Source organism: Culex pipiens, chromosome 2, assembly GCF_016801865.2.
Source record: "Culex pipiens pallens isolate TS chromosome 2, TS_CPP_V2, whole genome shotgun sequence".
In the NCBI taxonomy this organism is placed as follows: domain Eukaryota; kingdom Metazoa; phylum Arthropoda; class Insecta; order Diptera; family Culicidae; genus Culex; species Culex pipiens.
In genome coordinates this window covers 214,307,737-214,333,686 of record NC_068938.1, presented here as the reverse complement: position 1 = coordinate 214,333,686, position 25,950 = coordinate 214,307,737, and the positions used below count along the sequence as shown (strand labels likewise).

At 34.4% G+C, this 25,950-nt stretch overlaps 1 protein-coding gene across 1 annotated transcript in view; it reads right to left on the bottom strand.

Annotated features, from left to right (window-relative positions):
• The window catches only part of LOC120416848 (uncharacterized), a 135,705-nt gene that overhangs the window by 32,000 nt on the left and 77,755 nt on the right, over positions 1 to 25,950 (bottom strand). The window lies entirely within an intron of this gene.

Here is a 25,950-nt window from a genome sequence, read left to right as displayed (position 1 = left end):
TCTTAACATGCCGTTTTCCGGAACATCTTCTTGGCCACGTCAGCGCCAGCTCGGGCTCGGGGTTTATCGAGCGTGGAAGAGGGGATTTTCGCTGGTAAACAATTGAATGCACTTTGGAGGGGGTTGAGTTTGCTTTTTTGCTTTTTTAATTTAGGAAATAATCTGCATTCGGCGATCAAGTCACACATCGGTAGAGTGAGAAAATTGATGAAATGCAGCATATGCAGCCAAGAGGCTGGAAAATCAATCGTTTTTTCTTTGGAAAGCATTTTGAGTGCTGAGATAATTCTACCTTTAGTGTTTAGTTGAATTTTTATTTTTTAGAAGTTACATAAATAATACCAATCCAATAGAATCCATGAAACTATTTTGATTACACAGAAAAAAATAATGTAAATTTGGAAGCTGTAATTTTGGCAGGTTGAATATTACCTCTTTTATGATGTAATTTTACCTCAATTTAGACTGAAAAAGTGACATTACACCAGAAAAGTGGTAAAATAACACATTTCCAGAGGTAAAATTACACCTTTTTTCTGACATAAAAGATGTACCCCTTCCCAGATGTAATATTACCATGATTTTATTTTCTGTGTATTTTAGTATTTTAGTATTTTAGTATTATAGTATTTTAGTATTTTAGTATTTTAGTATTTTAGTATTTTAGTATTTTAGTATTTTAGTATTTTAGTATTTTAGTATTTTAGTATTTTAGTATTTTAGTATTTTAGTATTTTAGTATTTTAGTATTTTAGTATTTTAGTATTTTAGTATTTTAGTATTTTAGAATTTTAGTATTTTAGTATTTTAGTATTTTAGTATTTTAGTATTTTAGTATTTTAGTATTTTAGTATTTTAGTATTTTAGTATTTTAGTATTTTAGTATTTTAGTATTTTAGTATTTTAGTATTTTAGTATTTTAGTATTTTAGTATTTTAGTATTTTAGTATTTTAGTATTTTAGTATTTTAGTATTTTAGTATTTTAGTATTTTAGTATTTTAGTATTTTAGTATTTTAGTATTTTAGTATTTTAGTATTTTAGTATTTTAGTATTTTAGTATTTTAGTATTTTAGTATTTTAGTATTTTAGTATTTTAGTATTTTAGTATTTTAGTATTTTAGTATTTTAGTATTTTAGTATTTTAGTATTTTAGTATTTTAGTATTTTAGTATTTTAGTATTTTAGTATTTTAGTATTTTAGTATTTTAGTATTTTAGTATTTTAGTATTTTAGTATTTTAGTATTTTAGTATTTTAGTATTTTAGTATTTTAGTATTTTAGTATTTTAGTATTTTAGTATTTTAGTATTTTAGTATTTTAGTATTTTAGTATTTTAGTATTTTAGTATTTTAGTATTTTAGTATTTTAGTATTTTCAAAAATAAAAAAAATATGTTTAAAAATAAATGAATTAAATGTTGCATTAATTACTTTTTGACCTTTTTATCAATTTTTAAAGGGAGAAGGGTCCACGAAAGTTTTAAAAATATTTGCAACTTTCTTATATATTTTAGATAACCTTATTTTACATATAATCAAAACTTTAAGAGGCTGTATCGAAAAGGAAAAAAAAAATATATGAAATTTTCCAAGCTTGTCGAAAATAAGTGCTTAGAAACTTTGTGTATATTTTTACTATCAAAGTTGGAAAGCTTTTTATAAGCTTTTCGATGTATTACATATGTTTTTTCGAACTTTTCATAAAAAATATTGCCCTTAAACAAAGTTTTTCCTGAATTAAAAAAAAATCTGTGAAAGCTAAATCGGTTATTTCTGGAATATGTTTCAACTAAGTAAACCAAGTTAAGCGAACCCAAGCTGCTACAATGTACCTAAATAAACCCGTTTCATTTTACGGCAATGTTTGCTGATTAAACCACTAGTCAAACCAATGACACCCCACCAAACCACCCACACACACACATGATACCATCACTTTTGCACCTGATGCTCATGGCCACTGCCACCGACTGCAGCCAACAGCCGCATCGACCTCATCGGTTGCCCACATATCTTGTTTCGCAAGCTCCGATCAATTTTCCTCTCCTTTCGGATGCATCGATTGCGGTGGCGGCATCAATATGCTACTGCACCCGGAAGCACACTCCGTTGGAATACAAATGTTTTCCTTCCCGTTCCCGTGTGAGAGGTAAGGTGAGCTCAAGCTAAGACCTGCCTTCTTGTTCAGCAGGGACGAAAAAAAAGAAGGTATACCGCAAACAAGGTGAAATCCGCACTTATTTCCTCTAAACCAGGAGGGAACTTTCGCGAAGAAGCTGAGTGAGATATGCTATCAGACTTGCCAGGAAATAACATGGCATTACACAGGTTGATCCGACACGTATACGAGGGAGTTCAAGGTTGCCCGGATGTGGGATGAAGTTCTGCAAGTTACGGCAAAAGGCCATCCATCTACGGCGAAGGTACTGCAACGTCAAGAAAAGAAAATTATGAAAAACAATCATGACCTATACTGCATCCTTCAGCATGTTAAGGAAGGTCAATCAATTTTGATATTTTCGAATTCAAGAACAGTGCTTCCAATATTGATGAAATGTTATTCACCTAACAAATAATGGTACTTCGGAATAGCATTGAGTTGAATAACAGTAGACCACGCTCCCCTAACCTTCCGCGTCCAATATAACCTCAAAACCTTCAAATTCAATATCCTTTTTCCGGCCCGTAAGCCCGCGTGGATATTCCGGACTCTGCATTTTGCAAAAGGCAGATGCTACTGGTGCAGCAGCATCCGGGCACTGACTTGCTGCCCGGGAAAACATTCCCTGCCGACTGGTCCCCCCCTAATGCACATCATGCCTTTATTTGGGGGGAAAATATTTTCATAAATCATGCATTCCTTCGGCATCGTCGATTTAGGACTGCGGGTCGTCGAGTTGGTTGGTTGGTTTGTTGTTGTTATTGGTGTCGGACAACAACAGCCGGAACACCGAGGGGTTGGGTATTTTTGGCACTCGACTAGCAGGAAATGGCCGGAGAAATGGCACTTGAACACTGTAGCTGTTTGCGGAAACGCGTTGGGTGGTGCATTTTTCAATATGATGCATTTGTTTACACAGCAATTCTGGAGGCAAATGAAGACACTTGCCTCGAAACAACATTAACTTCAACATAAATTGTTCTTTGCAATGAAAAATGCTCCGTTTCCAAGCCAAAGTCACTTTTAGGTATCAAACGAAGAGAAATTTTGCATGCTCCATACATACCGTAAACCGGGGTGACATTGATAGGATTTCAATTTATTTTTGGAATATTTTCCAACTGTTAAGATTTTTCTCAAGACTATTGAGCAGTTCTCTAGGATTTCGGTCATTCGATTTTTTTTGTATTTTTTAATCCGACTGAAACTTTTTTGGTGCCTTCGGTATGCTCAAAGAAGCCATTTTGCATCATTAGTTTGTCCATATAATTTTCCATACAAATTTGGCAGCTGTCCATACAAAAATGATGTATGAAAATTCAAAAATCTGTATCTTTTGAAGGAATTTTTTGATCGATTTGGTGTCTTCGGCAAAGTTGTAGGTATGGATACGGACTACACTGGAAAAAAATTATACACGGTAAAAAAAATTTGGTGATTTTTTTATTTAACTTTTTGTCACTAAAACTTGATTTACAAAAAAAAACTATTTTTAATTTTTTTTATTTTTTGATATGTTTTAGAGGACATAAAATGCCAACTTTTCAGAAATTTCCAGGTTGTGCAAAAAATCATTGACCGAGTTATGAATTTTTTAATCAATACTGATTTTTTCAAAAAATCGAAATTTTGGTCGTAAAAATTTTTCAACTTAATTTTTCGATGTAAAATCAAATTTGCAATAAAAAAGTACTTTAGTGAAATTTTGATAAAGTGCACCGTTTTCAAGTTAGAGCCATATTTAAGTGACTTTTTTGAAAACAGTCGCAGTTTTTCATTTTTTTAAATAAGTGCACATGTTTGCCCAGTTTTGAAAAAAATATTTTTGAAAGGCTGAGAAAATTCTCTATATTTTGCTTTTTTGGACTTTGTTGATACGACCTTTAGTTGCTGAGATATTGCAATGCAAAGGTTTAAAAACAGGAAAATTTATGTTTTCTAAGTTTCACCCAAACAACCCACCATTTTCTATCTTCAATATCTTAGCAACTAATGGTCCGATTTTCAATGTTAATATATGAAACATATGTGAAATTTTCCGATCTTTTCGAAAAAAATATTTTCGGAATTTTCAAATCAAGACTAACATTTCAAAAAGGCCAAACATTTAATATTACGCCCTTTTAAAATGTTAGTCTTGATTTGAAAATTCCGAAAATATTTTTTTCGAAAAGATCGGAAAATTTCACAATTGTTTCATATATTAACATTGAAAATCGGACCATTAATTGCTGAGATATTGACGATAAAAAATGGTGGGTTGTTTGGGTGAAACTTAGAAAACATCAATTTTCCTGTTTTTAAACCTTTGCATTGCAATATCTCAGCAACTAAAGGTCGTATCAACAAAGTCCGAATAAGCAAAATATAGAGAATTTTCTCAGCTTTTCAAAAATATTTTTTTCAAAACTGGGCAAACATGTGCACTAATTTTAAAAAATGAAAAACTGCGACTATTTTCAAAAAAGTCACTTAAATATGGCTATAACTTGAAAACGGTGCACTTTATCAAAATTTCACTAAAGTACTTTTTTATTGCAAATTTGATTTTACATCGAAAAATGAAGTTGAAAAATTTTTACGACCAAAATTTCGATTTTTTTTAAAAATCAGTATTGATTAAAAAATTCATAACTCGGTCAATGATTTTTTGCACAACCTGGAAATTTCTGAAAAGTTGGCATTTTATGTCCTCTAAAACATATCAAAAAATAAAAAAAAATAAAAATAGTGTTTTTTTGTAAATCAAGTTTTAGTGATAAAAAGTTAAATAAAAAAATCACCAAATTTTTTTTACCGTGTATTATTTTTTTCCAGTGTAGTCCGTATCCATACCTACAACTTTGCCGAAGACACCAAATCCATCAAAAAATTCCTTCAAAAGATACAGATTTTTGAATTTTCATACATCATTTTTGTATGGACAGCTGCCAAATTTGTATGGAAAATTATATGGACAAACTAATGATGCAAAATGGCTTCTTTGGGCATACCGAAGGCACCAAAAAAGTTTCAGTCGGATTAAAAAATACAAAAATTAAAATTGAAGAAAAAAGACCGATTTCGTAGAGAATTGCTCTATTATTTTTAAAACATGTACTGGGGTAGGCCACACAGGGTCAATGCACTATTTTTGAGAAAAAGTTTTGTCAATAGTGCTTAAAAATAGTTGCGATGGAAATTCTTATTCTATAGGTTGCTATAGAGGAGAAAAGCAACTCGCGACAAAATTTTGAGGCTAGGAATTTTGACAGGTATGATTTTCATAAAGTATTCGCCTCCTTTTCTCTCCCACAGAAAACCTGGGAACGAGGTAGCTGTCAAACTAGGCCAAAATGTTAAAGTCACTCACAAAATGAACTTTGAGTGATGTGAGTTCATTTCTGACGTCACGATTTTCTCCTCTATTATAGTTTCTAAATAAAATCAATGTTTATATTTAATAAACTAAGTTTATAATCTTTTAACAAAATACATTTAAATTTTAGGTAAAATTGTTAAAAAAAGACAAAAAAATTGCCTGAAATACGTTAAAACTAGTTATGTTTATAAAATTATCGATTAATATTGCATGTTAAATTGAATTCGAAGTACGATTCAAAAGTATTCACATTTTATACGAAATTATTTCTACTTTTTAAATATTTAAAAAATAAGACAAATAATATTTATTATTTACTAGTGGAAAATTGTTCAAAGATTCCGAAAATGAATTCCTTTTTTCGATTCAAAATCATGTTCATTAAGAAAGTCATGACACTTTGAGTTAACTAACTATTTGAATTTTTCAATATTTTATGAAAAATTCTTCTTTAAGTTATTTGAAAACTTCTCTACCATGGTCAGAATGATTCCATAGCATTACGTACGTATTTAATTTGTACTCTTCACTTTGCGGAAAAAAAATTCAAACCTATCAAAGTCACTTCGTTTTACGGTACATTCAAATTATGAATGCTTTACATAAAATTTTGCTTCGTTTGATACCCATATTGCAAATTATAAAAATCTTTGAATGCTCAGATTTTAAACGATATTTTGTAAAAAAATAGTGTTCACAAAAAAAAAAACTATAAGGTAAAAATGCAATCAAAATTTTGCTTTGCAAATAATGAAAATTTAATATTTTGTGGAAAAAACTCTAATAAAGTGAATATGCATACCAAATTTCGCTTCGTTTAATACCCATATTGTAAATTATGAAAATGTGAGTACTTTCGGAAAAATATGGTTTTTTGTGAAAATTTTATTATTTTAAAAGTATTTTTTGTATTTTAATATTTTTTATCTATTTTATTTATAGCAAATTTTGAAGGTACTCAACTTTCTAAAAACTACGATATTTTGTGAAAATTTTAGTATCTTCAAACAAATAAAAAATCTCTAATAATGTGAAAATGCATAACAAAGGCTTCGTAAAAAAAATAAAATTTTCATTATTTTCAAATGGGAAATTATGAAAAGTTTATTTTTTTTCGAAGAAAATAAGGTAGGGTAGAGTAGTCATCAATGAGACACGGGGAACAATGATAAAATGGCTCTCACAAGTCGTAGTTTCAACCAATCAGGTTCATATTTGGGGGAAAGGTGTGTCTACTGGATACACATCTGCCATAATAGTGGCTTTAGTTATGGACGCTCCCTAGAAAAGTTATTCATAAATGTTTGATTCTGGGGTGTAAAAGTAAATTATGGACAAAAATACTTTTTCGCTCGTAGGCTACCAAAACTAATATTTCTTCAAATTTCTTTCGACGTTCCATAGGGCCTGAGTTCGACTACAATGTCCTTTCATTAGGTTTGGCCAAAATTTAGAATATACCCAGAATCCAGGGCTGTCTCATTGTTCCCCACTCATTTCAGCCCATGGGTATTAATGAGACAATTCGATTTTTCTTCATTAAACTTTTCAAATCTATGAAAATCTTTCAAAACATGAATAAAAAGTGATTTTTGGCATATTTTTAGAGTTTTAACTTCATTTAACCAAAAATACAAAGCTATTTGGTATAAATATATGGATTTTACAAGATTCAAATACTTTTTAGTATAACTTTTGTTAATTAAAGTTTCATGTTGGCCAAATTGCTCTAAAATGTTCAAGACAAGTCACCTGCAATGGAACAATACAAAAAACATGATGTTTTACTAGAAAAGTATTGATTTTCGTAGAGTGTCTCATTGTTCCCCACCTGTCTCATTGTTCCTGCCAAGTGCGTCTACAATGAGACAGTTGAATAACTCTGGCTGTAGATGTCGGATCGATCTCATATTTTGGTCAATGTTAGAACACATTAAAAGAAAGAAAATGCAACAAAAAGCTCATTAAAACATGCTGATGAAAAAAATAGAAAAATCGTTGAAAGTTGAAAACCAAAAGTGTCTCATTGATGATTACCCTACCCTATATTGTTTTTTTTTATTTTTTACAAAAAAAAACTAAAATAAAATGAGCATGTGTAGCGACCCACATCTTTTTTTCACCTTAGATGAAATCCTCGACGCAATAATGTGCGATTGGACTTTGATCCATGATGAGGAGATTTCATCCAGTGGTGAAATTAAAGAGAACCGTGAAGTCGCTCAAATCATAATTAGTCTACAGCCAAATTACCTCCAGGGGAACTTGGCCCAGTTAGCATAACTTCACAGTTCTCTTTTCAAGATCAAACGAAGGGCCGGCTGAGGCGAAGTCGTTTGTGCGTTCGGGTTTTCACACGCGCAAAAACAGATGGCCCATGCGTGAGCCGATAGGAGATCGAATCTAATTCACTTGCTTATGCCAGAGGGAGAGAGAGAGATAGAGAAAGGGAGAAGAAAGGCAATATGCGACACTTCGGGTTTTGACTCGTTGACCAATCAATTAGGACATGGAGGGGATAATTACCTTATCCGCTAATTGATTGGTCAGAAGGTCTCGGCAAGAAATCCGAACCCAAAGGATTCCAGGAATTATGGGGATCTTCAAAGTCCTCAAATGAACGAAGATAAAAGGCGATCGAAAATCTCGATCGGAGTTCAGTTTTTTCTCAGTTTTTCAGTAGGTTCAGTGAGTTCAGTTCGGAGTTCAGTTCAGTAGTTTAGTGTCAGTTTTGGTGTTTGACCTTTTGTAACTCGTTAAACTTTTCAATAAAAAGTTAAGAAAAGTGATCGTGCCCGCGTTTTCACTCAAGACAAAAAGAAATTCCAGTGTTTGAAGAATATCGGGTGGACGGCGCGATACACATGCATACAAAATTTCGCTTCGTTTGATACCCGTAACGCAAATTATAAAAATTTGAGTATTTTTGAAAAATACCGTATTTTTAAAAAATTCAAGTATTTAAAAAAATCTAATTAAGTGAAAAGGCATACAAAATTTCGCTTCGTTTGATACCCATATTGCCTATTATGAAAATTTGAGTGCTTTCGAAAAATACGGTATTCTGTGGACAATTTTGAGTATTTATACTTTAAAACTTCCTACATTTTCAAAAAATATGTTCTTGGTGATAGCATTGGGGTCATTCTCCGCCAACTCACACAGCAGTTGCCCGACCCCACTTCGATTTGCGTAAAACTTTGTCCTAAGGGGTAATTTTTGTCCCTGATCGTGAATCCGGGGTCCGTTTTTATGTCTCGTTACGGAGGGACGGTACGACCCCTTCCATTTTTGAACATGCGAAAAAATATATGTTTTTCAATAATTTGGTGATGAGATGAAAATTTGGTGCCGAAAATAGAACATGATATGGTTTAACTATGTCGATATTAGAAAATTTTTAAAAAAATAGTTATCGTCCACAATCTTATCGCCGATAGAATTATCGAAATAACGATAACGATAGATTTGCTCTCAAAAATAACTGATGAATGAGGCTAAGTTCATTCGAAAAATTCGTGCTGCCAAAAACGGGAAAGCACTGTAGTGAGTTTGACTGATGTGCAAGAAAATTCAGTTAGGACAGCTTTGTTTTTCTACTTCGCTACCCACGAAACGACAAATCTTTTACCACTAATTAAGCCCCGTGTCACTTATCGTGACCGCGAACCTAAAGCCAGCCAGTCACTCAAGGCCGTCGCGCGGTGTTGATGACCTACTGGCTTCGCTGACCTCCGGAAACACCTCAGTCCAGCTCAACTAAATTGCTTCTTCCACTATTAGTTGTACGACTACCTTTCTACCAACAAACCAAACCACCGCCACCGTTATTTCTAGCCCCGTGATGATGACAGTGCCGTGATAAGCCAGGCAGAAATGGAGATACAACCACTCTTTCCCCCTGTTCAAACGGCGTAGTCCTGGGAAAAACGATATTCACAGCCAACGGCGGAAAAAAAGGGTGGAACAAATCCTTGAGCTTTATCCACAACGTCGGCGGACGATGGCGATGGTCAACCCGCCCACACGTGCCATTTCAAGTCCCACGCGTACTAATGGTCAGTCTGGTAGGATGGTCACTGGGAAAAATGTTTGGTTTTTTTTAAATGAAACATATTGTTTGTTAAATTTTACCAGAAAAAACTTGCATGAAAAATTAATTGGAAAACAAATGTTGAAATTTGACCATTTTTTTCTGTGGCTTTTAGGTCACAATATCGATTAGTGACCTTCACGCCTCACTGTATACCTTGTCTGACAAGTTGGGAATGAGGAAAAGGAAGCACCTGTTTCTGTTTCCCGAAATTCGGACCGCACCTCTCTCTCTCTCGGTGATGATAATGGCCTTCGTCGCGCTGTCTTTCACTTCGTTTGGCGCTGATAGGTCAGTTACGGGAGTATAGTTTCGGGCGAAGAACATCTTTTGATGCAGCTAATCGAAAGTTGTCTCGTCGTTCTTGGAGAGGTTCTCTCAGCGAAAGTCGATTTGGCGCACAAAAGTAACTACCCAGCTGGAAAAAAAAAGTTTTTTTTGTTGCTTTTTGGAGGCACTTTGGTCTCTCAAGAGTGGAGTGATGCCATAAACCGAAGAAATGGAGTGCATAAAGGGAAACTTATGGATATTGTTGTTCGTATGGGGAATTTTGCCCTTTCTTGTATCTTTTTTTTTTAGTTAAGTTCGGTGATGATCAGCGTAAGTTTGGAATTTTTTTCCGGCAAGATGTTAAGAATTAGAGTGATTATTACGAACATCATCTGGAATCTTGGTTACAAATTGCAACTTCTAGTAATAGTATTGTTCTGGTAGAAATTTCATAAAGCTTTACAAAAAAGGGATTTGAATCGAATTTAGCTTTATGGTTAAAATTGATTCCGTGAAACTCCGATTTTTCCAATTGTAAAAATTTCTGGTATTAATTCAGGAAATAGTTTGAGACACTTAAATGGAAATTAATGACTTCTAAAAAATGGATCGTTAGGTGAGTAATTCTGGAGACTTCCGAATTTTTTCTATCGATTACCATATTCAAAATTGATCATTTTGCATCATTGGTTTCTCCATACAAGTCTTCATAAAAATTTGGGGGCTGCCCATTAAAAAATAATATAATAAAATATATAATTCGAACATCGAAGTTTTGAGCACTCTATTGCTCAGTGCAGGCCTTATAGAGATATTTGTTTTAAAAGAAAATTTTGAAAATTTTCAATGAAGCAGTTCTCTACGAAATCGGTCTTTAATTTTTAATCAAGACTAACATTTCAAAAGGGCCAAACATTCTATATTATCCCCTTTTGAAATGTCAGTCTTGATTTAAAAAAATGAAAATTTTGTTTTCGAATAGATCGGGAAATTTCACGAATGTTTCATTTTTTTACATTGTAAATCGGACTATTAGTTGCTGAGATATCGACGTTAGAAAATGGTGGGTTGTTTGGGCACAGACAACAGACGTAGCACTTGATAGCAGGGCGGAAGGGTTGTCAAATCTCCTCTGGGACGGCAGCGCCACAAATGACTTGCCATTCTCAATAAAACTGTTGCATGTTTTTACACAAGGTGGTGATCGAACCAAAACGTCTGTTGTCTGTGGTTTGGGTAAGACTTAGAAAACATCAAATTTCCTGTTTTTAAACCTTTGCATGGCAATATCTCAGCAACTAAGGATCGTATCAACAAAGTTTTTGCTGAAGTGTGCAAACATGTGCACTTATTTAAAAAATGAAAAACTAAAGTTCTTTTCGATTGCAAATTTGATTTTACATCGAAAAATGAAGTTGAAATTTTTTTGCGACCAATTTTTCGATAAAAAAAATTAATATTGATTCAAAAATTCATAACTCACATAACATAACAACCTGGAAATTTCTGAAAAGTTGGCATTTGATGTCTCCTAAAACATAGTGTTTTTTTTGCAAATCAAGTTTTAGTGACAAAAAGTTAAATTCAATACCACCAAAAAATGTTTTACGTTTATTTTTTTTAAGTGTGGTCCGCATCCATACCAACAACTTTGCCAAAGACACGAAATCGATCAGAAAATTCCTTCAAAAGATACAGATTTTTGAATTTTCATACATCATTTTTGTGTGGACTGCTGCCAAATTTGTATGGAAAATTATATGGACAAACTAATGATGCAAAATGCCTTCTTTTTTCAAAATTTTCAGCCGGATTAAAAAATACAAAAAAAATCGAATGACCGAAATCTGAGAGAATTGCTCAATAGTAAAACAAAGCTTGATAAAATAACAATCTCTGTTTTATTTGTTATGTGCTTTTTTGAAAGGATTTTTTCAACAGTAAAACAAATTTTGAGAAAATAAAAATGTCTGTTTTGGTTAGTTTTGTTAGATTGCATTAAATTTATTGTGAAAAGATTGATTTGCCCTCCAATTATTTCAAAAACATGTTTTGATATTTTTACAAATTCAGTTTTTTTTTTATTTTAGGGGTTAAATCCCATATAACATTGAAATACAAAGCGCCAGCTCCTGTTACTTCCAATCCAGATCATATTTGGGATTTGGGCTCACTACACCTACCGAAACAAGCCCATAAAAGCTCATTAAAAGGTGGTTTTTGCTACAACCTTCTGTCCATATAAAAAATTGTATACAGAAACCTGGTAAGTTAATATTTGGGATCTAAGCTCAGTACTTCGGAGCAATGTAAAAAAGTTCAACAATTCTTAAGGAGATACATAGCGGTTTATTCATTGTTCTCTCCATCAAACACTACTAAGTACTATTTAAGTCAACATTACCTAATTCCATTAACACTGTTCACAACCAATTTGCCACTCTTTTCTCAGTAAACTACCAGCCATCACAAACTGATGCCCACCCTCTCTCGATTCCCCTTCCGATTTCCGCAAATGTTTTTCCGGTAAATTAATTTCGAAATCTCTTCCAGCACATCTTCCGGAGCTTCCTTCCGGCAGCAGACAGGCAGAAACTGTCTCGAAAAGCTCCTCAAAGCTCTCACCGGTGTGCTGCCGTCAAAACTGATTACATCAAAATTGTATTACTCTCGCGAGATTGTTTCTGAGTGGAGCAGTTTTCCCTTCTTTTGGACCCCGTTCAAGAAGTCGAAAGTTACCTTCCGTTGCGCTGTCTAGCTTTGTTTGGCCGGAAGGGTTGTAACTTTTGGCGAAAAACGTGTTTTTTTTTTTTAAATCAAAAGCTGCCATAAACAACGTGATTACGATGGTGAACCTCACTCAGATAATTTCTGGGAATGAATCGCTTCAGCAGTGATGCGTGTACTATCTCTAATAATGGTATTACACCTGGGCTGGGAAGTGGGCGGAGAAGTTTTTATCGGCCACCTCCCGGTGTCATAAACGTGCCCCTTCGACCCGAGTCTTTTAGCACGTGCCAAATCGTATTTGGGAAAGGCACGATCGTGGGGGTGGAACCCGAGTCAACTTAGAACTAATTGAAAGAACATAGTTTGTTAAATATGAAAAATAACAGGTTGGAACTAACTGAATTATTCTGAATAGAGCCAAATTGAAACAAATGTGTTTTTAAAGCAAATTCTGATTTTTTTTATGGTAAAACAAAGCTTGATAAATTAACAAGCTCCGTTTATATTAGTTTTCTTCTGTGTAAAAAATGCATTATATTTACCAAAAACATAATGTAAAAAGATTCATTTGCCTCAAATTATTTCAACAACATGTTTTGATATCCTAACAAATTCTGTTATTTTGAGAGAGAATACTTTTGCTTGGGTCACCTCTCCCACCTGATGATGACACGATGATGATGGCACTGCGGTGTGTGATGTGACACTCGACGGAGTGGATGTGTGTGTGATAAATGTTATTATCCTTTTCCACCATCAAACAAAGGGAACTTGGGTTAGCACCCAGGAGAAAATTCCAAAGTGTGGCTTATGGCGCGGAAGGAGGAATCATCCGGTTCTGTTTCGAATGGGAGACGGAAGGATAGGCTTGACTCATCGGAAGGATGTGCCATCAATCGTCATTGGCAAATGAGGAGGCTTGGAGAATCTTCTCTACACTGTGGAATAAGGGATCAACGACCATTTGAACGGAGTTGTTTGCGAAAGGAAAAGGGGAAAGAGACAGCGATAATAAAATTCGTATTATGTTTCACATATTGGCAGCATTTTTTGATATATTGCTTCGGTGAAGTGTGTAACTTGACAGCACGATCTGAAGAGAATTATGAAGGGAATTGGTGTCAAGTAGTGTTGAATGGAATAAGCTTTAGGTTGGATGGTATTGACAGGAGCTTGAAGTTTCAATTTCTAAAGTAACATTTAGTGTTCAGACTTTGATTTGATTAATTGAAAAATATAGGGAATAATTTTTTTTACGGATAGAGGTAAGGAAATAATATTTGATTTATTTCAATTACAATTCTTACAAATAAAAAAACAAGTTTAACAATTCGAACTAATCTTTTCGATCTTCCAAAATGAAAAAAAAATCTCACATAGAAAGCAACGATAAAAGCTCAAAGTCACCAGTCACCAGCACCCATCCCAAGCGGAAGAAGTCACGTCGGGAATTCGCTTTCCATTTCCATGCACTTTATTTCAGCTTTTTGCAAGTGCTCTTGGACACATTTAAAGCACACTTAGTATAACAGCTTTTACCGTTCGATAAAACGATTTCACAGAAATGTAAAACAAGGAGTTGCAACAACAAAATCGACAAATTTACGGTACCATCACGAAGCGAGTAAATTTTTGCGTGTAATCCAGAATAAACTAAAACGACCTTGAAACGTAATTAGTTGCTTATGTTTGGACTTGGTTTATCCATGCTGGCGCTGGTGGTGGACAAAATAAACAAACTTTGCCCGACCGGAAATTGCCACCCTTTCTACCAACCAACCAACTCTTTGCGGGAAACTTTCCCGGAAAGTCGTGTGGGAAAGACTGCACGAGGAAGCTTTCGGTTGCGTAATTTTCAGTGTAAACTTTAGTTTTGTTTGTTGTTTCCATTAACACTGGCTTGTGGGTTTAGCTGTGTGGGTTTAATTTTTTTTTTCAAAAAGAACATTTCTTGTTATTTTTTCACTTAATCTGAACAGAATTTGTTAAATTGAAAACAGTAAGTAATTGCCCTTATCAAGAAACCTAATAAATTCATGATGCTTCTAGTTTCTGTCACCAACTGCTGCACAAAGTAAATTTATTCAACTGTAATCTGCTAACCCAGAGAACAAAGCTTGTAAACTTGAGCTCAGAAAAAAAATGCAATCCAATTATACTGTCATTTCCTCGCAGCAGCAGCAGCAGCAGCAACAGCTTCAAACAGTTAGTTTTCCCTCCTTCGTGTACGATAAGTCTTTTCCCCAGAATCCGTTGTCCTTTTCCGTTCCAGTTTTTCCAGCGCTTGGATGACACAAAAGTGCAATTAAACCGCTAAATTATCAGCCACCACGATTCATGTGCGCGCGCGAGCTTGTTAGCCCAACTTTTAGAGGATGCACACCCTGGAAAGCTTTCTATTTTTTTCAGACACAAAAAGCATTTCATGTAATGTAATTTATATGGAGAGTTTTTCCACCGTAAAAGTTTCACGCATTGTGTTTAGCTTTTTATCGAGTCTGACTTGGCTTCTTCTCGGAAAAGCAAGTTTAAACATTTAAACGAAATAAACTCGACTAAAAGTGCTTTAAGCAAATTAACAGTCGTGTTGGGGAGCATCGCTCCCCCCCCCGCCTCCCGGAAAACTTTCAAGCAACTCCACTTATTTTGATTGTTGAAAGCTTATCCGGTAATCCACCCGAAGAAGGAAGAAGCCTCCACTTGTGCAGTAGTGGCAGAACTTTGGGCAAAAGAAAAAAAGCCCAACTTTACCATTTACCGGCTGTCCAATTTGGTCCAGTCGGCGATACCAGTTCCATTTGTTCAACTTGTATCGCGCACCCCCGCCAAGGTCACTTCTGGGCCTGAAGACGGCTGCTGGAGTGTAATGGTGGAGAAGTGCCTCAAGACTCAAGACTTTGAGTTTGGTGAAAATCCATAGAAAATGGCAATTATTTAGAAATTTAATACTGATTTTCAAAGTCACAAAACGAATGAAGTTTATTTATTAAACTTAGGGAATTTGTATTGATAACGATAGCCTGTTAGATTATACACTTTAAAACATTTCGAAATCAGAATATTAATTTCACAATAAAAATAATGACAATTTTTGAAACCTGTTTGAAGGTCTTTCTCATAAATTAAATCATCATTTAAGAGAAAATTTTCAAGAAAGGTTTCAAAAATTGTCAATATGTTTTATTATGAATAAAAAATTCCAAATTATACTTTCCTGTAATTTCGTAGCCAGCCTGCACTACATACTTATAACATTTTCTTAAAAATAAGATGAGGGATTTTTGATGTGATGTATTCTGCTAATTCTAATCAAGATGGGTCATCCATGAACCACGAGGACATTTTTCACTACCCCCATTTGCTATAGAAAAACAAAACTTTTTTATGGAGTTGGACAATCGCAATCTCCTTCTTACTTTTTTAAGTGTCCACGGGGTTTACGGATAACCCCTGTTTGGAGATAAAATAAAATTTAAAAAATACTCAATGAGGCAATTTTTACGAAATCGGCCGATTTTGTGCATTTTAAATTGTTTTTTTTTTATTATTTGGCTCAAACTGTGTAGGGGCCTTCCATAAATTGAATTTTCTGATCGTTTCGGAGTCTCCTGCAAAGTTGGTGACGGTTCAGAAACAATAGGTGCATGGATTTTTTTTCAATTTTTATTTTAACTTTTTTTTACTATTTCCTATTTTCTATTATTTCCTATTTCCTTTTTATTTACTATATTTTTTAAACTATTTCCCAAAAGCGATTTTTTATTTTTCCGTAAGGACAAAAATCCGCAAATTTGTAGCCATGAAGAAATACATCCACAAATTTTGCCGCCGTGTTATGATTTTTTGAAGAAGAACGTTTTTTTTTAGGAAAAAATCATATCTTACCAAAAACATTTGTTCGATCTTTAGAAAAAAAATTTGGACATTTTTTATCCATTTCAAACCAGCGTTACATTTGATCCTTTTGAAATGTTAGTCTTGATTCCAAAATAATATATTATCGAATATAAAACGGATTTTCTGAAATTTATGATTTGTGAAAAAAATAACTTTAATTTCTGAATAGTTCTCATGAATACCTTCAACTTTGCCCAAGACACCAAATTGACCCGAATTTTTTTCAAGGAATACAGATTTTTCAATATCACGCATCATTTCTGTATGGATAGTTGCCAAAATTGTATGGAGATTTGTAGGGGTAAACCAATGGCTCAAAATGGCTTCTTTGACTCCCACAAAGTTTGGGCTCAATAAAAAATACAAATAAAATCCATTTCCGAAATTCGGGGTGATATTCTCAGTCTTGTTTTTGTTATAATATATTTATTTTATAAAGTTTCATATTTTTTAATTTACTTTTATTATATGTTCCAGTGGAAATACTGCAAATTTTTGCATTAAGGGTGCACAGCAACCAAGGAAGTTGTTTTGTTCTTATTCCCAAATTGTCAAACTTACGGACCCAATCCTGCAAGAATCTGATTGTAAAAATAATCAAACTTTGTTGTAAATAACTATGAAGACAGTAATTTAGGGGATGAATAAAAAAATATATCGATAGTTCCCGTAGTTTTGAAGATACTAAAATGTCTGTAACAGAAATCTGGGTGCAAAAGCTATGATTGATGTGTACCGTTAATGCAAAATAGACTATGTGTTTTTGGTACTCGAAAAGTATTTCAATGAGTTTGTAATAAACAGAACGTTTTAATGCAAGAGCCCTCTTTTAAAAAAAATTAAAGTAATTTTGATTGCTGTCCATTTCCAAAAATATTTTACGTAATTGGTTAAATTCAAAAATCTTTTCAATTCAATATATTTTAATATACTTGACCTAATCTGCCCAAGCGAAAAAGAAAATTTGGGAAAGATAAGTTATCTAAAGTGTGAACTATTTATATCTAAATTTTAAATTGAGGATATCTTGGCAACTGTTGAACCGATTCTTTAAAAAGCAATTTTTTGTTTTGTTTGTAGTTGTTTGTCCTGATTTTTTCAGAATTTTCACACCTCTACAAACATTAACCAACCAACTGAAAAAAACCTTTAGAAATACATAATAAACTCAGATCTTGTGGTCTATTTGTCCAGAATTGTTGCTGTTAACGGACCCGATACTGAAAAAAATGTTTGTACATAGTCAATTTTCGCTATTCGTTTCATTATTTTGAATCAAAGATATTGAACTTATACCAAGTATTAAACTTTTGGATTGACAATTATTAGAATGATTTCATTAAAAGTAGTTTAAAAATTTATTATAAATTTTAAAAAATCTTATTTTACTCGAACATTTATAATTTTACTTCGTAGGGGAAATATACCCTTTCTAATCAAACACCTATCTTCGTCATATGGAGAGTTTGATGCTCGATTAAAGCTCCAAAAATACTATTTAGGCTATAAACTTACCAGCAACAGCACCGCCTCAAGTAAGCACGCAAATTTATGCCACTTACTGGTCATAAAGATCAAATTTAATGCACTTTTGATCATAATTTCTATTTTGCGAGACCATTTCTCATCATTTTGGTGGCACACACATCCACACGCAAGATCAGAGGTTAACTGCTTAACGAAAGTCGCCATCAATATCTTTTTACTTGCGCTAACGATTTCAAAGCGCTTAAGATATAAAATTGCTTCCAACTACCGGCAACATGTTCTTTTGACCATTACTTAAAATAATCCCGAAAAATATAAATAATTAGCAAGCACCATCAAAAAAACAAACGCGCCAAGTCGTTTGACGTTTCAATTTTGAATACCCATTCCAATCGAAGGCTGAAGAAAACCGAGCGAGGAGCGAAGGCAAATAAAGAACAAAGGGTGGCCACCAACACCACCACGGCGCCTGTTGGAGTGAGCAAGTGCTGCCAGGAAATGCTACTTTTCGTGAGTGTTCGCTTAAAATTTCATCAATTTTGGCAGCACTAAGCAGACCCAAAAGAGCGCTGGAAGAAAAAAAGAACTAAGCTGAAAATAGAAAAATGGGCGTGGCCCAATGCACTCGACTGATTAGAATGCATTTTTGGAAAAAAAAATTTAAATGCTTGTAAAAGGAATAGCATAACTTTTAATAAAAGTGAAAATAAACAGAAATGTTCACAAAAAGTTGCTCTACTCGTTGGTGTACTTGGTTTTAGTGAATTCCAAGGAACAATCCAGATTATCCAGCATCATTCAAACACGACCGCTTATTAGGCTTAAAATGGGCATATTTCCCCTAAGTGAAATTTAAGAAAAAGTAGAAGTAACTATGTTTTAAAGTTCTTGCCGCATATGATTTTTTATTGTCAACTCAAAGTTTATTATTTGGCATCCTGCAGCTAATTTTTTACATATTTGTCCACGACAGAATATCATTTTTATTTGCCAGTACGAGCAAGTAATCAAACACAAATTCATACAAAAATCAACAGATTTGTTTGTATTTTGCATATCGAACATGGAGAACTGCATTCATGATAGCTGAAAAAAAACAGCAGAATTGAACATCGATTCTGTGGAATTGCAAAATATTAAAATATTTCCCTTGCAATATGCCATGGCTTCGAGGCTCGCGTTCCAGAACATTGTCAAATTGACCATGTAAATAAAATTGTTTCCCCCCACCTCCAAATCCTTCCCTCCCCCATCTCACCCTCCATCGCCCCTGTCACACCGCTAGTAATGAAAACATATTTTCATTCATTTATCGTTTCTTTTTCCCACCCCATCTTATTTCCCGCACTTTCCACTCTCGAAACAATGGCGAAATTGTGGCTTTTGGATTGGGAAATATTGTGGTGTAGCGACGATATCTGGTGCTGTTGCTCATGCTGCTGCCGACTCTCCCACATGGTGGATTTTCATGAATAATAAATGAAATATACATTCACGGGACATTTTTTCTCCATTAAATTGAACAACGATATGGATGTTATGGATTATATTTGTATTCGCAGGCGTCGTTGCCGGAACGGGAAGTCGACATGGTGCACTGCGTGGATTTTTTTTTCAGCTTAGTGAAGAGGGTTCAGTTTCACCGTTTCACAATTTACTCGACTGTTATGTGCACGTGAAAATCCTCGAGAGATTTTCCTATATTTCAACGGGATAGCATGTGAGCAAGGGTACAGTAAAATTTTGGAGTTGAATCGCATTAAAAATTGAGAAAAATAAATAAAATTGAATAAAAAGTTTAGACAGACATAAAAATATTAATTAACTAAACTTAAAGTAATTTTATAACAACTGTCTGTTATTCGAAGGCCAAGTGTACCCACTCCCCACGGTATGACAAATGTAAATGAAGTCTTTGGTATGGTTCCCGTTGATGGTGTGTGTGTGGCGTGTGGTGAAAACCCGACAATGACGAGACGTGGCGTGGCAGTTCTGAAACGTCAGCCATTGTCACCCGATGACAGATTGTGGCACTGTTGCGCCCTGGCAGGAGGGGATTTTCCTCTGTTTTTCGTCTGGATATTTTTCGACTGTTGTTTTTTTGGAGGTCGAGGATGACGGTTGATTGATGACCTTAAAAACGAGTTTTTGCGTGCTGATGAGGTGCTGAAAGGGAGGATTTTGTTGAAATTTTGGAATACAAATTGGGTTTTAATGTCCGCAAGTATTTGATTTGATAAATTATAAACTTTAATTTCAGTTGTGTTTTCAAAAAAAGAACAAACATAGAAAAGGAAAACAAAAACCCAATCACCAGGACACAAACATCAGCAAATTTCAATTTTAATTAGTCCTCTATTCCCAATTTTCACATCCCATCCCCCTAATCATCGCAGCTTATTTGGACGGGGGAAGGGAAACCACATTTGCCACGTCGTCGTCGTCATCCTCATCCAGACGAAGCTCCCGACAGCTGGGATGAAAGCTCGGGGAAAAGTTTTCAATAATTAATTTGTTTTTCCAATTTCGTACCTTCCGTTGATGGTGGTGAGGCAGCTCAGTTAGACGTGGAAGTAAGTGGGATGAGGAATTAATGGACGAAGAGAATGGTGAGTAAACAATTCAATATTTAAGGTTAGATAAGGAAAACTCTAAAATGAGTATTATATTTCTTTTCCTTATTTTTAGAAAACAGAAACAAATAGTTTTTAGCTTGTTTGAAGAACGTAAATGACATTTTTTTACACTTAAGGGTGCACAGCAACGAAGGATGTTGTTGTCTTATTATTCTAAAATTGTCAAACTTACGGACCCAATCCTGCAACAACAGGATTGTAAAATTAGTCAAACTTTGTTGTAAATTACTTTATGGACAGTACTTTAGGGGATGAATTTAAAAAATATTTCGATAGTACCCGTAGTTTCGTGCAACGTTAAATTTTAAATGATCTTATAATTGTAATTTTAGATAAATAACAAAAAATTAAGGATTAATTTTAATATAATAAAAAGACAAAAAAAACCCATAGTCTATGGGTCGACAATTCAAATTTTAAAACATAAATTAAAAGATTTCAGAATTTGCTGGTACTCAAAACATAGCAAAATTTAACAAAACGTTACCAAAATTAGAAATATTATGTTTTGTTGTTGTCGGGACCGTGGTGTAGGGGTAAGCGTGATTGCCTCTCACCCAGTCGGCCTGGGTTCGATCCCAGACGGTCCCGGTGGCATTTTTCGAGACGAGATTTGTCTGATCACGCCTTCCGTCGGAAGGGAAGTAAATGTTGGTCCCGGACTAACCTAAAAAAAGGTTAGGTCGTTAGCTCAGTCCAGGAGTAGGAGTCGTCTCCCTGGGACCTGCCTCGGTGGAGTCGCTGGTAGGCAGTTGGACTAACTAGCCAAAGGTCGTCAGTTCGAATCCCGGGGTGGATGGAAGCTACGGTGTAAAAAGAGGTTTGCAATTGCCTTAACAATCAAGCCTTCGAACACTTAGTTTCGAGTAGGAATCTCGCAATCGAGAACGCCAAGGCAATGCTGTAGAGCGAATAATTTGATTTGATTTGAATTTTGATGTTTTGTTGTTAGATTCACCAAGTGTTTAAAAGGCTTAAAAAAGTAAAAAAACAACTAGAAACATGTTTTTCAGACATGAACACAGCTAAAGAAAATATAAATTGTAGTTTATGTTCCCCCCAAAACTTAAAAAAAAATTAAAACTCAACAGCTGAGCAAACCTTATCAAGCTTTTCTAACAAAAATTGTGCGTGAATGTTCGAAATTCTGTATCTTTTGAAGAAATTTTCTGAAAGATTTGGTGTCTTCGGCAAAGTTGTAGGTATCGATTAGGACTATTATAACAAATGATTTTTTATATGTTTTAGTGGACAAAAAACCTGCAGCTTTTTAGCCATCAAAATGCACGGGCCACCGGGTTAGGTTTTTTTTTAAATATGCACTTTTTGAATGTAAAACCGAATTTTCAATCCAAAAGTACTTTAATTTTGATAAAATGCACTGTTTCCTAGATAGGGTTTGATTTTAGCTATAAAATCAATAATTCAGTTTGCCGATTTTATGAAATAATGAACATGTGTTACCATTTTTGAAAATATTTTATTCTGAAAGCTCAGATTTTTCTAAAAACAAATAAAATCCATTTTCAAAATTTGGGTAGAATCGACTTGTACAATAGATACTAAAAAGTTTTTAAATTTTAATTATTCATTGACATTTGGGTAATTCTCCGCCAACTCACACAGCAGTTGCCCCGACCCCTCTTCGATTTGCGTGAAACTTTGTCCTAAGGGGTAACTTTTGTCCCTGATCACGAATCCGAGGTCCGTTTTTTGATATCTCGTGACGGAGGGGCGGTACGACCCCTTCCATTTTTGAACATGCGAAAAAAGAGGTGTTTTTCAATAATTTGCAGCCTGAAACGGTGATGAGATAGAAATTTGGTGTCAAAGGGACTTTTATGTAAAATTAGACGCCCGATTTGATGGCGTACTCAGAATTCCGAAAAAACGTATTTTTCATCGAAAAAAACACTAAAAAAGTTTTAAAAATTCTCCCATTTTCCGTTACTCGACTGTAAAAATTTTTGGAACATGTCATTTTATGGGAAATTTAATGTACTTTTTGAATCTACATTGACCCAGAAGGGTCATTTTTTCATTTAGAACAAAATTTTTTATTTTAAAATTTCGTGTTTTTTCTAACTTTGCAGGGTTATTTTTTAGAGTGTAACAATGTTCTACAAAGTTGTAGAGCAGACAATTACAAAAAAAATGATACATAGACATAAGGGGTTTGCTTATAAACATCACGAGTTATCACGATTTTACGAAAAAAAGTTTTGAAAAAGTTGGTCTTCATCGATCATGGCCGTTCATGGTCACCCGCGACAGATACGGACGACGAAACAAAGAGAAACGCAAAAAGTAACTTTTTCAAAACTTTTTTTCGTAAAATCGCGATAACTCGTGATGTTTATAAGCAAACCCCTTATGTCTATATATCAAAATTTTTGTAATTGTCTGTTCTACAACTTTGTAGAACATTGTTACACTCTAAAAAATAACCCTGCAAAGTTAGAAAAAACACGAAATTTTAAAATGAAAAATTTTGTTCTAAATGAAAAAATGACCCTTCTGGGTCAATGTAGATTCGAAAAGTACATTAAATTTCCCATAAAATGACATGTTCCAAAATTTTTTACAGTCGAGTAACGGAAAATGGGAGAATTTTTAAAACTTTTTTAGTGTTTTTTTCGATGAAAAATACGTTTTTTCGGAATTCTGAGTACGCCATCAAATCGGGCGTCTAATTTTACATAAAAGTCCCTTTGACACCAAATTTCTATCTCATCACCGTTTCAGGCTGCAAATTATTGAAAAACACCTCTTTTTTCGCATGTTCAAAAATGGAAGGGGTCGTACCGCCCCTCCGTCACGAGATATCAAAAAACGGACCTCGGATTCGTGATCAGGGACAAAAGTTACCCCTTAGGACAAAGTTTCACGCAAATCGAAGAGGGGTCGGGGCAACTTTTCCCGATTTCGTGTGAGTTGGTAGAGAATTACCCATTTAGCAAAGTTTTGACAGTAGCGTATGCCAAATAAAGCATTTTTGATGCCATTAAGTTTAAAGTTTTGCTTGAAAATCTAAATATATATTTTTGAAAATTAATTACCTCGACAACAACTTCAATGAAATTTCAGTTGAAGTGCTCTATAAATTTAAAGAAATTAAATTAAATGTGATCCCCTAGAAAATCATCGATTTGTTCAATAAGGCTGGTACAAATTTTATTTAATGTTTTTGTCTCCCCCCCCTCCAAAATTGGCCCAAAAAATCAGTGGGCAAATAACATATTTTTTCAAAAACTTAAAAATTTCAATGGAAATTGAACTGCAATCAACTGAAATCAATTTAAAATGGATTCCCCTGCGTTTAGAATCATTTTGAGCATGTTTGGGTTGATTTAAAAATCTACTGAGTTTTTGAAAATTTTCGATGTTTTTTATCGCAAAATGTTTTGTTTCCGCTAAATTTTTTTCGTCAAATCTTACATATTTGAAAACTAATGATTGCAAAACAACTGAACTAGTGTAAAATGTATTTTAAAACACTTGTTCCATGTTTAAATGTTGAAACTATTCCTTATATCTCAATATTTATATTTTTGTTTTTTGCTGTTTTTTGCTAACATTTCTTATATTTTAAGTAAAAAGAAGTATGCAGTAATTTTTCTAGTGCCTCAGACTATGCCTCTACGCATTTATTTACAATTGCGCATACAACTACGCATACAATTACGCATATAATGGTGCCATTTTATAGCAGAAAATGTGAAAAACATGCACAAAATTAAAAAAAGTTACTGTAAAAACATGAAAAAATTAGATAGGCAAAATGTAACGATTCCGCCCGTGTGGATCAATCGGACCGCGCACTGGCTCACAATCCAGAGGTTGCTGGTTCGAATCCCGCGGCGGGCGCTCTAAAATTCTTTGTGTAAATATGTGTATTCGGCGCCGTCGCTCCGTGCCATACTTTCATACACTGAGGAGCCCAGGGCGGCGAAGTCCTTGTAGTTAAAAAAGGAAGACACTAGTGGTTGGTACTAGCAATAGTGGCCGACAGCTAAAAAGTCAACTTCGTTTCGTTAAATGTAATGATAGGAGGTGGTAAAGTAGGCCAAATACTACCAAAAACAAACATAAACTAAACAAGATAAACGCAGATTAAAATATTAAAAATGAAACAACAAAAACATAAATCAAGAAAAGTAAAGTTTTTTGTAGAACAAAAGTTGCTCAAAATGACCTCCTAAACACGGGAAAAATGAAAAATTTCGAAAAAAAAATTTGGGCAGTAGAGGGTTAATAATAATTGTCAATCAGATATACAGAGAAATCCTCATACAATAAATAAAAATGTTGGACCCTCTATATTTTTAGCAGAAACATGCTTAAACTCGGGCAAAAGAGAATAAATTGAGGTTGTCAATTAATTGGACTATGTTTCTAATAAGAATTTGAAATTAATGCATTTCACCATAAATTTCAGTGATCCCCGTGCACCGCGTTCAACCGCGTTCTCTGTTTTCTGTACTCGATCAAACACCAGCACCTCGTGTGCACGCGTACAAGCAAACCTAAACTCTGCCGTGTACAGGCTGTACCCGTACACGAACATCAAGTTTAAACCGAACCTTGCACCTCGGGTACAAATCCCGTGCAGGCCGACGACGCAAAAAAGAGACAACAATATTTCCCTCACGCTCCCTCTGCTGTAAAATGGTGTTTCATTCTCCACTGCAGTCACGCTACAGTGTTTGCCATAGAGAGAGTGAGAACCCCGTGTTTACACCGCGTGTAAACTTGAGTGCGCCGTGCGGGGAGAACTCGAACATGGTAGCCTGGTGTGTTTGAGGTTCATCTGCACTGAAAACTTGTACGGCGTGTACGGCGTGCGCGCGTTTCGGGAAGACTGATAAATTTAGATTTTTTAAAATTGTATGCATAGTACACACAAAAAGTTAAAAAAAAGTTTAAAAATAAAAAAAGATGATTTAAAATGACATTTCTGTTTTGCATGTTGACTTTGGAAATGCTCCAAAGTCAACAACAAAAAACCTTTTCGCTCCAGTAGCAAATGAAACAGAGAGCAAGTGTCATAAAATTATAACTTTCCGCAAAAGTTTCTTGATTAATATTCATAAATTCTTTTCTCCTGCTGCGTTCCTCCACAGCCTTCACACTCTGCGCCGCAAATTCCCGGGGAAAAACCTGATGGATGGTTGGAGTGTGTCTTGAAGTGTGATTGAACTTTGCTCTTTGCCGACGTGCCGAGGTGAAGGTGTTGCTCGTACGTACGAGGAAATGTGGTTACACCTGACATGAACTTACCATTGTGGTAGATTGCTCTCTCTCTTTTCCTCC